The following is a 13,164-nucleotide window of genomic DNA, read 5'->3' as shown; positions in this document are numbered from 1 at the left end:
GTGGTTTTGCGTCGGCGAGTCGATAGAGCGCGGGACAGACAGTCGGCATCAAAGTGTCTCATATCATACGAGACCGTCACGCATTGAAAAAATCCAAATTATCGCATTTGGTTCCCACTGTTTTCGTTACAGGGGCCCTATAACGTAAAAATATTCCAATATGTTTTTTTTTTTTTTTCAATCTCCTGACGTCGAATTTGCGTAACCATCGACGCAAGCATCGGGTGGTGACCCGCAGGGTTGCCTGAACAGACCAATCAAAGGCCCTCCTCGTTTATAGGCGGTCACTTTTGTTTACTTTCAAAACGAATAAAATTGCCTACAGTGAGCGGCTTCTCTTATCTAATTGGTTCATAAGAGGCGAGGAGCACGCTCAAGTGGAGAGAGATTGAATGGGGCCGAGACACCACACTGACAATCGATAACAGTATGAAGAGGGTAGTGCCAGCGTCTGCGATTGTTCCGCTTTCCCTTACTTTTCTTGCGGGGGATGGTCGAAAATCGCGGCGGCATGCAACGGAACGTTAAGAATGCCGCTAAAACCGATCCGCAGCAAAGAAGAGTTGGCAGAGCGAAGTCGTAAACGTGCCGAAAGTGCTCGAAAACGTTACATGGCCACGCAAAAAGATTTATTGTGCACAAATAAACGCACGCTCTCCGGCATGTGCGAGTAGCCAGTGCCTGAGCGATCGGTGGCAGCCATCTTTTATTCCTTTCGGAACGGGGCAGCCTGCGGCTATTCAGAAAAAAATTCAGTTTTGTTCGGCATATTAATGCATATTTAATGAGTACACGTCACTTTGACGCGGTGAGTTTTCGCGGTTTTGTGACGTCGTGTGACGTCGTGTGACAGGCAGGTGAAGTGGATGCAGGCAAAATACTTTTGACCAATAGCCGAGGGATAATCGTGAAAAGCGGTCGAATCAGAAATAACTACTTCTCTTTTGTTCGGTCCAATGATGCATAATCAGTGTGTACGCGTCATATCAGGTGGGAAGCTATCGCGGTTTTTGTGACGTCGCGCGACAGACAGGCGAAGTCGGGGTGGTCCAAAAAAGTTTTTGACCAATCGCGGAAGGCTGATTTCAGAGTTGGAATAGCAAAGTTTGGAATAGCTTTACGTTATAGCGCCCAGATTACGCACCAAGCAATGACAAGCTTCTAAGCAGCGTTGCATGATTGATATTTCTAAAGTTAGCTTCGCCGCAATATAGCACTATTATGCAATAAAGCATACCCGAAGTATTGCTGTCAAGCATTGAACAGCGTAAAGGGGCCACTGTCACCGGACATAGTCCGTGTTCCTTAATACCGCGGGCACCAGCCGCCTTCTGTAATGCACATGAGGCCCGAGAATTCGAATAACTGTACTGGCAGTCATGCAAAGCTTTTGCTGACGTTGGTGTGGCGATATAATCACCTTCATTGTTTTGGAGCGACACGTGCGGCCCTCATTGTAAGAGAGTAATATTTTGATTATCAGGCTGACGTTCATGCGATTTATGTACTATGAAGTGTTCAATCACTTCTACAATAATAGCTACATGCATGCTTGCAAGGTGGACGAAACCAGCGCTTAAACCACCACAGCCACGTCCAAAATAGTTCTAAAGGCCTGCCAGTAGACTTATTAGGTGTCTCAGTGCTCGTACCATGACAGGAGACGGTGGGTGCGCGCGTGTATAATTAAGGAACTCTGTCCCGTAACAATGGCCCCGTTCCACTCGTAATATGCTTCATTGCGTAACATCCTTGTATAAAGACAAAGCTAACTCTGGGCAACCAATTTAAGCAGCGCTTTTTAGACCCTTGCCAAAGCATGTTTCGAAAATGTTTGGGCGTTGCTGACCTTTGCTATGTCAGTATCGGCGAGGATGTTAAGCTCTGTATAGATTCCTGTTTACTCTGATTTAAAAGGCTACAATCCGATGAGGAAATAATTATGCGAGCTCATATTTAATAACCGTCATAATTCGTCCAAAGCCACGTAAGTCGCAGCGAATGCCCCATCAGTTAAGCTCCTCCCAGGAAAAATACCTTGCATGAAACGTACGCATGTGAGAATACCACCCGCCATGGTGGTTTAGCGGCTATGGCGTTGTGCTGTAAGCACGAGGTCTTGGGATCAAATCCGGGCAGCGGCGGCGGCATTTTATTGGAGGCGAAATGCAAAGATGCCGGTATGCCGTGCATTGAGCGCACGTTAAGATCGCCAGGCGGTCGAAATTTTCTGAGTTCCCTACTACGACGTGCCTCAAAATCATATCGTGATTCTGACACGTAAAACACCAGAATTCGCCTGCTTTTTTGCCTTAGATATCCTTGCGTCAACAAAATGTAATAATAACCAGAACTCTTTTGTGGCAGAATGCCTCCGTGCAACATACGTTACGCACCGACTGGCGGCATAACAAAGCTAATTAATACGCCATACGTGTCACTCATATCAGCTGATACTTGGTTGTTTACTTCTTTATTCTTCCAATTTGTGCTGGTCACGTCCGAAGAGGCAGCCTTCGTCAACACACTGTATTATCTTGAACGGCATGCTCTTTCAGAACAACATGTCCTCGCTGAACACTGAAAAGCAGCCTGCCTGCAGATATATTGAACCAAAGTGTGTGTCATCACGCAACACTCAATCAGCAAATGTGTGCTCGACATGCATGGTAGGTATGAAGCGCACCCTTTAACGTGGCGGAGCGTTTTGTTTGAAAACACACATTTATAGCGGTGACGTCTTTTTCAGCTCATGGAATGCTTTCTAGAGGGTCTGTAGCCGGTTCATGTGCGTCCACCCTTCTTTAGTTCGTACAAGTATTTCTTCATAACATTTTCCTTGGATGCCGTGAAAGCAGAACACTCCATCACAGCGCACTGACAATAAGTGTGCCTCCCTCCGTCTGCCTCCGTCCCTGGCTATGTGTTATGGCAGAAAGAAACACGAAACAACTACCGTGGTTTCCCATACCCCGCGAGTGTTTGAAGCATGGTCTGAAGGCTGTGGCCGCAGAAAACGAAATGAAAGGCGCGCGCCCGTTTCTTGGCGACATGTGGGCCGCTGGACGAACCTTCCTGCAAAGGAAAGGAAAAAAAACTAAGAGAGAGCGTCACATGACAATCTTGAAGTCTAGTCGTGAAAAGTTTAGCGGAATGGGATGATGGGCCCTCATGTGATAGGCAAGCGGTAGATTTAGTCGGCTCACTTTAGTTGCGTCGGCTGCGGGAGTTTTGGAATGCGCACATAGTAGGCGTGGGAAAAGCACGCCGAGGTTGAGCGAAGGAATTCAAGTGTGTGAAGCAGTCGAGCCTGTTTATGTCCGTCAAATAACGCACCCAACTACCACGCGGCTCGCCGCTTAAGCAAGCAGCAGACAGGCGCCAAGGCTTAGAACGACAGAAAGCTGAGCTAGCTGGTGAGGATTCATTATGCAAAAACGAGGTTAGGCGTGCAGACAGGACACAACAGTAGAGAAGTGGACAATACGAACGCCGACTGTCAACTGAAAGGAGCCCTGAGGCGAGAAAAGAAAGAAGACACAAAACTCATCTACGCAAGCTTATGAATGGTATCACCACGTGTCAGTCGGGTACATGTGCCGGTCTACGTGAGAGATAACTGTTATGGCACTTAAGCTCTTGCTTATGTAAAGTAATCGAAGGCCGACTCACGCACGCACTTCCACCATTAGAGATATGCCATGCCTCTACCATAAGACGCGTATCTTCATTCTTGTGCCTGTACAATATCACGCATTCGTCTAACTCTGGCGTGCAGTTACAATCTTGGCAATGTAGGAAAAGATGGTGGACCGCCTTCTAATCTTTCCCTACATTTCCAAGATTGTAACTGCACGCCAGAGTTAGATGAATGCGCGATTTATTTACAGGTTTCCCTTCATTAATAGGGAATTGCTGGACAGGTGGCTCAACGCAACCGGAATTGTACTGGATAATCTACAAGCAAGTCATAGAATCTGTTTAATTGTTGCGCTTTGAACAATCATGCTGCTACAAAAGCCACAGCAGAAAGACAGCCTGATGGTGTGCCGAGTATTTCTGTGCCAAGAAGCAATCAAGAGGCGAGTGCATAATGTGGACGAAATCAATTGCACGAATCTACATATTAATAGCGTAGACGTTTTATTAACTGTGCAATATGTGCAACACGTCCTTGCATGTGATTTCATGTGACATATCTTTTCTGGTCACAAATGTATGCAGCGAATCTATTTGCATGATGCACTCCGGGCCTGTGGTAACATTCGCTTGCACTTGATGCTGAGTCTTTTACATATATCCATAAACTGCATATATGCACATCAGATCCCTACGAGCATTTTAAAAATTCAATTATTTTAGACAACGCGCACATATGCAATACTGGCATAATCTCAAATACCACTAAGCAGCTGGGACACATTTTTGTTGAGTATACTCGCAGGTAAAATAAATAGATAATGTAGACAGCTCCAGCTCATTTTTCTTAAATCAAAGTGTACGAGGGGTTCGCGAATATAATTTTTTTTCTAGCGCACAGATTATTTTGCTCTATAAGGAAGAGAACCCACCACATTAGTGTAACATATGTTGTACATCACACTTATATGTGCTTTATTTTCCAAGTGAGATTAGTTACGTTTATGGCTCATTCACTCAAATCACACTGCTAGCTGCATTCATCAATCTTCTATTGGATTTTGCAAATGTCTCATGAAACATATTTCCCTGTTATGCATATATGCAATGACAACCCGTTCTGTGTGTTCCAAAGGTAAAATTTCACCTCTAAATTAAACACCCATTTCTAGTCAGAATCAACACGCAAAAATGGTGAAAGCATAGTATTAGAAGCTCATGGTACAGACATTGAGAAGCGTCAAATGATTTTAAGGAGACAGTGGTGTTTTAAAATGCAAGACTCTTAGTGGAGGTCAAGCAAGTCAATATAGGTAGAGTACTCAGCGGAATTATGCGAGGAATGCGATAGCAAACAATGGTTCAGGAAATGTGTTCTTTTTCTGCAAAATGAAAGCTGATTATTGTCGTTACATGAGTCACTTTAGCATCATGAAACTGCTGATTGATAAATTCATAAACAAACCAAAAAACAAGCCACGCCAAAAAAGCAATTTAATGGTGCTCTCTTCACTCTGGGGTGAATAAAAAAACGGATCACCTCTAATGTGTACATATCAGACACCTTGCGAAACAATAAAGTCAATTTAGAGCTCGCCGCATAGCTGTGAGGGCCGTGCACCAATAGTGACAGTTGCCACTGCATTTAGAAATTGAAAGCATCCATGCAGACAAGGATGACTCTTAATATTTTCGGCTACCACTTCAAATGCCTCCACCAAGTCTTACAATGCTGCATGCAGCCAGATTTTATGAATGAAAAGCTCATCGTATGTCGTATTAAAAAAAATAACAGCATATTATGATTTATCTTTCAGTTCCGGTAACATGCAACGTACAAGGAATTCACAAATGGGTGGTATACCAAAGAACTGGCCATTATTTCTGCGTGATGCTGTGCAAGCATGTGGCACTACCTAACAAGGGGCGCCCACAAAGTAAGTTACAATTTACTATTAAATGAGACATGGACATCAGAAAAATAATATTCATATTGTTAGTTTGAGTGGTTCGCAGAGTACTTTTCCAGATGTGAACTATCCTTCATTTCTTAACAATTCATTGCAGCACAACGTTCTGTTTCGTTTAGGTGTGTCAGGCTATCTTGCTCCTGTAGCTGAAACCAGGATGTAATTTTTGCCTGAACTGCAGCATCACTGACAAAATGTTTCCCTGCTAGAAACTATTTCAATTCCGTGGAGACCCAGCAGGGCGAAGTTTTGTCAATATTGACGTGTTTCATGCAGAAATATTCTTGTTTAGGTCAATGGGCGAAAATTTGCATGATATGAGCATACAATACAGATATTGTTTTATTTGCAAAATAATTCTGACAGGCGGTATGCAATTGATTGGTCGACCAATGAGGCTCTACTACACTATTCCCATGGTTCATATCTGAAAAAACTACCAGTGAATCCCTCTATTCGACAAGTGGGAGGCTATTCTGCTCAAGTGGGAGGCTATTCTGCTCAGCGATGATCCTCACCGTCAGCACTGGCTGGTGGGGAGGGCCAGCGCAGCAGCAATAACCAGTGGGCTACCGGAATAGGCGGCCCACCCACGAGTTCTACGAATATCCTGAAAATAAAGATGTTTTCAATCAATCAATCAATCTATTCGACAATATAAAATTTTTTTCTGGTGTCCGTGCCTCGTTTAAAATTAATTGCAACTGTGGCCAAACCTCGTGTTACTGTAAAAGCTGCCGCGAAAATTTGAGGAAATGTCTAATAGAAGTCTTCAGTTGTTCTTGTAAGCTGGCCATTAGCGAACCTTTAGCTTAACATTAGCAGGGCTTACTTAAGTACTTCTAGACGTTCATGGTTACAAAATGTCTTGATCAAGACAGCTACTACACTTTTGAATTAGCCGTTCAAGACATCTTTTAGACATCAAATAGCTGCTTCCGTGTTTCGTGGGTACCAATTATCTCACAGCAACACCTGCAGGTAAAAATTTAAAGCAGTCAAAGCCCTGGTGCATTCTTTACACTATCCTTGAAAACTTTTAGGCAAGAACAGTGCAAGCAGGCATAACAACTGTATTTATTTCCATAATTCCCCATTTGAATGGCCTTTCTTCTCGCTTAGACAAAGCCTACGCCTAGCCACAGCCGCTCCCTTGTGCAGACTCCGCAAGCCAAGACGCCGTGAAGGCACATGCAGGTAAGAGGCAAGAAGCAATGGCACTGGTATTGACATTCATCCAATTTCTTTCTTTTTCTTGCCTTTAGGCAGTCAGCACACCTCGAACAACCATCTTGACAGCGGGTTTGTCCCCCAAGTCGCCAAGGAAGCAGTTCAGGGAATGCGACAGGCAATGGAAACAGCCACTTCTCCATGTAAACGATACTCTTTCTCTCAGATGACTCCTACATCTCGCCACGCCAGCTCACGTGGGCAGACTCCACCAACAAATATACTGTGGAGGCACGTGCAGGTCAGAGGCAAGAAGTAGTGGCACTGCTGTCGACATTCACCCAATTTCTTTTTCTTACGCTGAGGCAGCCAGCACGCCTCGAACAGCCACCTTGACTGCGGGTGTGTCAGCAGATTCCTTGATAATAAACTTGAAGGCAAATGGGACATTGATGCATTGGTTTTTTGAATATTTAGTATGCACATACAATATATGTTGTACTATGCAGCACTATAGAGCGTATTTTCAAGTTTCACTCTATCTTTTCACCTTTAATTATGGATGTGTTGTCCGGCCCTCTATGCTGCAGTTCATGCTGCAGTAGCTGCTTTGTGTATTGCACGCTGGAGTAAGCTTGTGATATCCACATGTGCAAAAGGCCTATGCTTCTCTGACAAATACAAAATGAAGTTTTACGTACAGTTCTTAGTGTTACAAAAAAGAAGTAAATAATATCATCGTAGAATTGTGTTTATTACAGTACTGCCTATGACAGTTACTTTTTATTGACAAGTTGACACCTTGAACTGGTCAATCCGTCATGGGAAGGGATATGCATACATATAGAAGAAACGTGTGTGTGTGTGTGTGTGTGTGTGTGTGTGTGTGTGTGTGCGTGCGTGCGTGCGTGCGTGCGTGCGTGTGTGTGTGTGTGTGTGTGTGTGTGTGTGTGTGTGTGTGCGTGCGTGCGTGCGTGCGTGCGTGCGTGCGTGCGTGCGTGCGTGCGTGCGTGCGTGCGTGTGCGCGCGGGGGGGAGAGGATTAGACGTGGTGCGAACAAACATACCTACAACGTCCTCTAGACCCATTCCTTTAAGGTAACGTAACGAAGCGTATTTTGAATACAGTTCATGCAACTAACTCTGGCTACATACGCCCGGCGACGCCGAGCTATATATGCCATCATTCGCATTCGCGACTGCACTGGGTGCCCTCCATCTTCTTCTGGTTAATCGTGCTCACTGCACCGAGACAAAAGAAAGATCATGGGTGCAGGTGCCTTTAAAGTATCTCGGCTTTGTGAGACACCGCTGCGCGCGCCAGGGGCGCTGTCCGTGCGAACACTCCCTGGCACGCACCGGCCTCGGCGGCCCCAACTTACGGACCGCCCTGCTTCGAGCTTTGATCCGCCTCACTGCCCCTTGGGTGCCCTGCTGGAGATCCTGCGCCATTTGCTTTATTGTAATCTCAGGTGCTCTCTTGAGACCTCCGTTTGTCGGTTACATGGGCCCTCCTGCTGGATCAGAACTTGTAAAAAAAATCTATCCATCGTCGCAGCGAGGAAAGCACCCTGCAACGAGAAAACCACCACGTGGCTTCTACAACATACCCCGCCCGTGCGAGGAGAAATGCGGAACGCCAACGAGGAATCTGCCGACCACACCTTCGAGCTTCTAACTCATAACCTCGTCGAGTGACGCTTGCAACACCAAACATTGCGGGACCACTGAAAACCACATACCGCCAGAAACATTAACAGGATCATTCTTCGGGTGCCTAAGTGACACCTGTACGGCCAACATCGACCGCACCTACACCATAGAGTAAAGCCATACAGTAAAGAACCAACTTATAAAGCCCCCACACACGGCTGCAGGCACACCGCATCACACCAGTACAAGCGAGACGCTACTACGCTATAGAAGCTATCGATTGCCACATTAAAACTGACTACTGTCGCCAAGTCTAGCAAGCGTCTCAGGAGCTGGCAACATCAGCGTAGGTGGAACTGGGCGGCGCTCTTGCGGTTCCCGATTTTAATGCACGGGCTCTATGGGTAGCTTGTCCTCTAGAGTTAGTATAGTAACTCTATGGAGAACAAGGCCCATGAGAGCGGGAAGGGTGACTTCAGAGGAGGTTGGCTTACCGACGCCAGCGGAATCACGTGGCGCTCCATCCTAGTTTTGTTTCTTCCGCCGCTCCCCTTGGCGCGGGCCTGAGGAGGAACATGGAGGCAGACGCAACGGCGTAGTTCTTCGCTTACGGCTGAGAATGCGGCGGTTCAGGAAGTCATTGCGACTGCTGGATTTCTTCACGGATGATGTGGGCGATCGAGACCATTTGAGGCTGGGACGCAGGGGTAATTTTACGCATTTCTTTGCGTACAATTACCCTTATGGTCTCACGGAGGTCGTCCTAGGCTAGTACTTCCACTTCCGATTTCGGGGTGAGCACTTATATTGCTTAGTGCGCATTTCCAGCGTCTTTCCTTTTGATGATCGTGGCATCTGTCAAAATACCACGACGGTATGCACGCATTTCGGATCACCCCAGCAAAGAGCTTTTGTTGCACGCTGCGCATAAAAAAAATCGCAGCCATTCCACTGCGTGAATCTACCAGCGGAGCTGTAAAAGAACTACACAAAGATCACTGTTGGGGCAACGCCACATCGCTCCATTCACCAAAGGTACGCAACAACATGGTAATTGCGCTGTTGCGTTTAGTCACTTCACGTATGTTCGCAATCACCGATAAGTCATTCTCAAAGCACAATCGGCCACACACACGACAATTGCAGTCAAAGATTTTGTTCACGAAGTCTCGGCGGAATCGCGCATCCGCACCACTGTAAGTGGGAGCCTTTCGAGCGCGGTATCTCCGTCATTGCGCCGTATTATTAGTTTCGCAATATGGGGAGGGGGAGGCGGGGCTTTCCGTTCGAGCACGTCGGTTACGGACAGCCTCGTCGGCACGGTCTCGCTGGTTCGTGCCGCCCACCGCTCTCGCTCACCCCTGTGGTACCGAAGTTAGGCCTCGCGAGCAGCGTGTTCTTCGGCAGTACACACCACACGCGGCCTCCTCATACCAGCCCACGCAACATATTAACCGCCTATTCGGTTCTTTCCGCAGGCGCGGAAAGGAAGCCGATAGCTTGTTAGCGACCACCAGCAACACCGAATGATTGATGCCATAAGTGCCTCCTCGACGCAGCCAAACTAAGCAGCTGGCTAAGCCCAGACCTTGGGTAGCTGTAAAGACCGCATCACGTTCACGCTTTGCGACATCTCGAAAGTTACCAATCAACATGAAATCGTTCTCGAACACAGCCTGTCGCACACCGCAAAAGTAATCCGAAATGTCTTTCCAGAAAGAGTCTCTGAACTTTCGCATACGCACCCTTGTGCTCGTCCAATTTACTAGCGTAGTACCCATTGGACCACGAATATCCTCTGGACATCCCGATTAGATACGAACGTCCAAGTCCCGGTTGGGATGACCAGTGGATAACATGAGGACATTAGTTTTTGGATGTCATATTGACACGGGTACTTATCTTTATCGGGCAACCACGTTTCGCCGCCTAACAAATGTAATCGCACAGCGTGGGACGCGCCTGCATGTATCCGAAGTTTCTGGAAAGTTATCGATGCTTCTATCCGCTGTCTGTTGTCGCCGAACCTTATGTTATCTTATTTCATCACCTGACGCGAATGGTGTAGAACTTTGTGGAAGGCACGCGGGTCCGAACGATTAGTCTGGAACATTCGACGACTGCTCTATAAAAGCCGACGCGCTTGACCCGCTGATCAGATTTTCGACGATCGCCGACTGTGTTCGCCGCTTTCGTTGTGCTATAAGTGTAGCCTGTTTTGTGGGCACAGGTTCGCCCAATAAAATCTAGTTTTGCCTTTCACAGTATTGCCTCTGTGTTCTTAAAGTCACCACCACGTGACAATATTTAAGACATCCTTCGGACATCCACACAATTGAATTTATGGGATCTAAACAAAATCCCAAAACTTAATCCTATGGATGTCCGAAGGATGTTTTCAACGGGATGTGCCATACCGGCCATATGTGAGACGAACACACAGAATCCAACACGTACTACGTGATCATATCGCGGAATGTTAAGTCTCTCCCACGGCTGCATTCTGCCCACGCTCTTCCGAAAAGACATGTCAGCCAGCAACGCGGAGCTGCTGCACTCAGAATCAAACTCCCAATGTAGACGGCAGATGGAGAATTCGCAATGAACGACCGAAACTGCACAAGCATATGGGATGGAAACGCCACAAAGCAGTAGGAGGAGCGCCGGAACAGCTGCACATTACCACGCATTGCCACCTACCGCAAGGCGTAACCGAATCAATCGTGTCCTATCCTACGCTCTCCAAAAATGTAGAGAAAGCTGAGTACGGCAACCTCTGCAACAGCTGCAACCACTGCCGTAGCACAGAGCAGTGACTGCGTTTACCCAGTCGAATAGCCACTGTCTCATAGAACAAAGAACCAACATTAGAGAACGGAAACTGTACCTTCCACAGTGGTGCGAAAATAAGAAGCGGCAGCGCATGGAAATTAACGGGGGCCCGACAGATGGCGCTGCTTAAACAAAACGTGGATGGTGGAAGAAAGGTAGAGAAACGACCGAAAACGGAGACGAACAAAAGCACAGTTCGCCATAGGGGATCAGAAAATTTGGTTGTGGGAGGTCAGCGTGTTTTTTTTTTTCTTTTCTTTCTTCTTTAACCTAGGTAGGACATGAGGCAGTATAATAGCAAGAGCTTGGTGGCGCAACGGGATACCGATACAGGATATCGCACCGTTCCAAGGGGGACGCTGATAACACCCATCCATCCATCCGGATAGCCGTGGTTTTGTGATGGATGGACGCGTTTTCCCTGGGTTGCGTGGCGGCGACGAAATGATAAGTTTTTTGTGCATGCTTTGAGCTTGCTTCTGTTTTTGGTTTGCAGACTTTTTTAACCTTTAAATGATGATTGGGTATTTTCCTTTTTTTCTCTTTTTTTTCGTTACCAATCTTGAAGATACAGTAAAAGCAGCGGAGGAATTCTATACTGACCTGTACAGTACCCAGAGGGGTCAGGATACCTCAATTAGAATCAGTAATGAACAGGATACAGAAACTCTTCCTATCACTAGCGATGAGGTCAGAAGGGCCTTTAAGGCATGACACGAGGAAAAGTGTCAGGAGAAGATGGAATAACAGTCGATTTATTCAAAGATGGAGGAGACATAACGCTTGGAAAACTAACGGCTGTTTATACGAAGTGACTGCAAGGGTCCCAGAAAACTGGAAGAATGCAAACATTATACTAATCCACAAAAAGGGCGACGTTAAAGAATGTAAAATTATAGCCCCATTAGCTCATTCCCAGTATTATATAAAACATTTACCAAAATATTCTCCAATAGAATAAGGGCAACACTGGACTTTCTTCAACCAAGGTAACAGGCGGGCTCCAGGAAGAGATACTCTAGAATCGATCACATCCATGTCATTCATCAGGTTATCGAGAAATCCGCAGAAATATAATAAGTCGCTCTATATGGCTTTCATATATTACGAAAAGGCATTTGATTCTGTAGAGATACAAGCAGTCATAGCGGCATTAAGTAATCAAGGAGTACAGAAAGCTTACGTAAACACCTTGGAAAATATCTACAGAGGTTCTACGGCTACCTTAATTCTACACAGGAAAAGCAGGAAGATACCTATAAAGAAAGGGGTCAGACAGGGAGACACAATCTCTCCAATGGTATTCACTGCGTGCTTGGAAGAAGTATTCAAGTTATTAAACTGGGAAGGCATAGGAGTAAAGGTCGACAGCGAATATCTCAGCAACCTTCAGTTTGCCGACGACATTGTTCTATTCAGCAACAATGCAGACGAGTTACAACAAATGATTGAGTACCTTAACAGAGAGAATGTAAGAGTGGGGTTGAAGATTAATATGCAGAAGACAGAGATAATAATACATAGCCGAGCAAAGGAACAAGACTTCAGGATCGCCAGTAGGCCTCTAGAGTCTGTGAAGGAGTATGTTTAGCTAGCTCAATTAATCACAGGGAACCCTGATCATGAGAAGGAAATTCACCGAATAAAAATGGGTTGGATCGCATACGGCAGACATTGCCAGCTCCTGACTGGAAGCTTACCATTATCATTGAAAAGGAAGGTCTACAATCAGTGCATATTACCAGTGATGACATATCGGGCAGAGAATTGGAGACTGACAAAGGAGCTTCACAACAAGTTAAGGACCGCGCAATGAGCGATGGAACGAAGATTGCCAGGCATAACGTTAAGAGAGAGAAAGAGAGCGGTTTGGGTTTAAAGAGCAAACGGGTATAGGTGAT

The 13,164-nt window shown here is 46.1% G+C and overlaps 1 long non-coding RNA gene across 1 annotated transcript; it reads left to right on the top strand.

Moving 5' to 3' along the window:
* The first annotated feature begins 4,927 nt into the window (after positions 1-4,927).
* Positions 4,928-7,226, top strand: LOC129388167 (uncharacterized). Its single transcript, XR_008615198.2, has 3 exons — positions 4,928-5,576; positions 6,732-6,806; positions 6,875-7,226. It is a non-coding gene; the product is annotated as an uncharacterized lncRNA (long non-coding RNA).
* Positions 7,227-13,164: the final 5,938 nt, after the last annotated feature.

The sequence above is a fragment of the Dermacentor andersoni genome, chromosome 1 (assembly GCF_023375885.2).
Source record: "Dermacentor andersoni chromosome 1, qqDerAnde1_hic_scaffold, whole genome shotgun sequence".
NCBI classification, from domain to species: domain Eukaryota; kingdom Metazoa; phylum Arthropoda; class Arachnida; order Ixodida; family Ixodidae; genus Dermacentor; species Dermacentor andersoni.
Note: the sequence above shows the minus strand (reverse complement) of the source record. Positions and strands in the feature narration are given on the sequence as shown.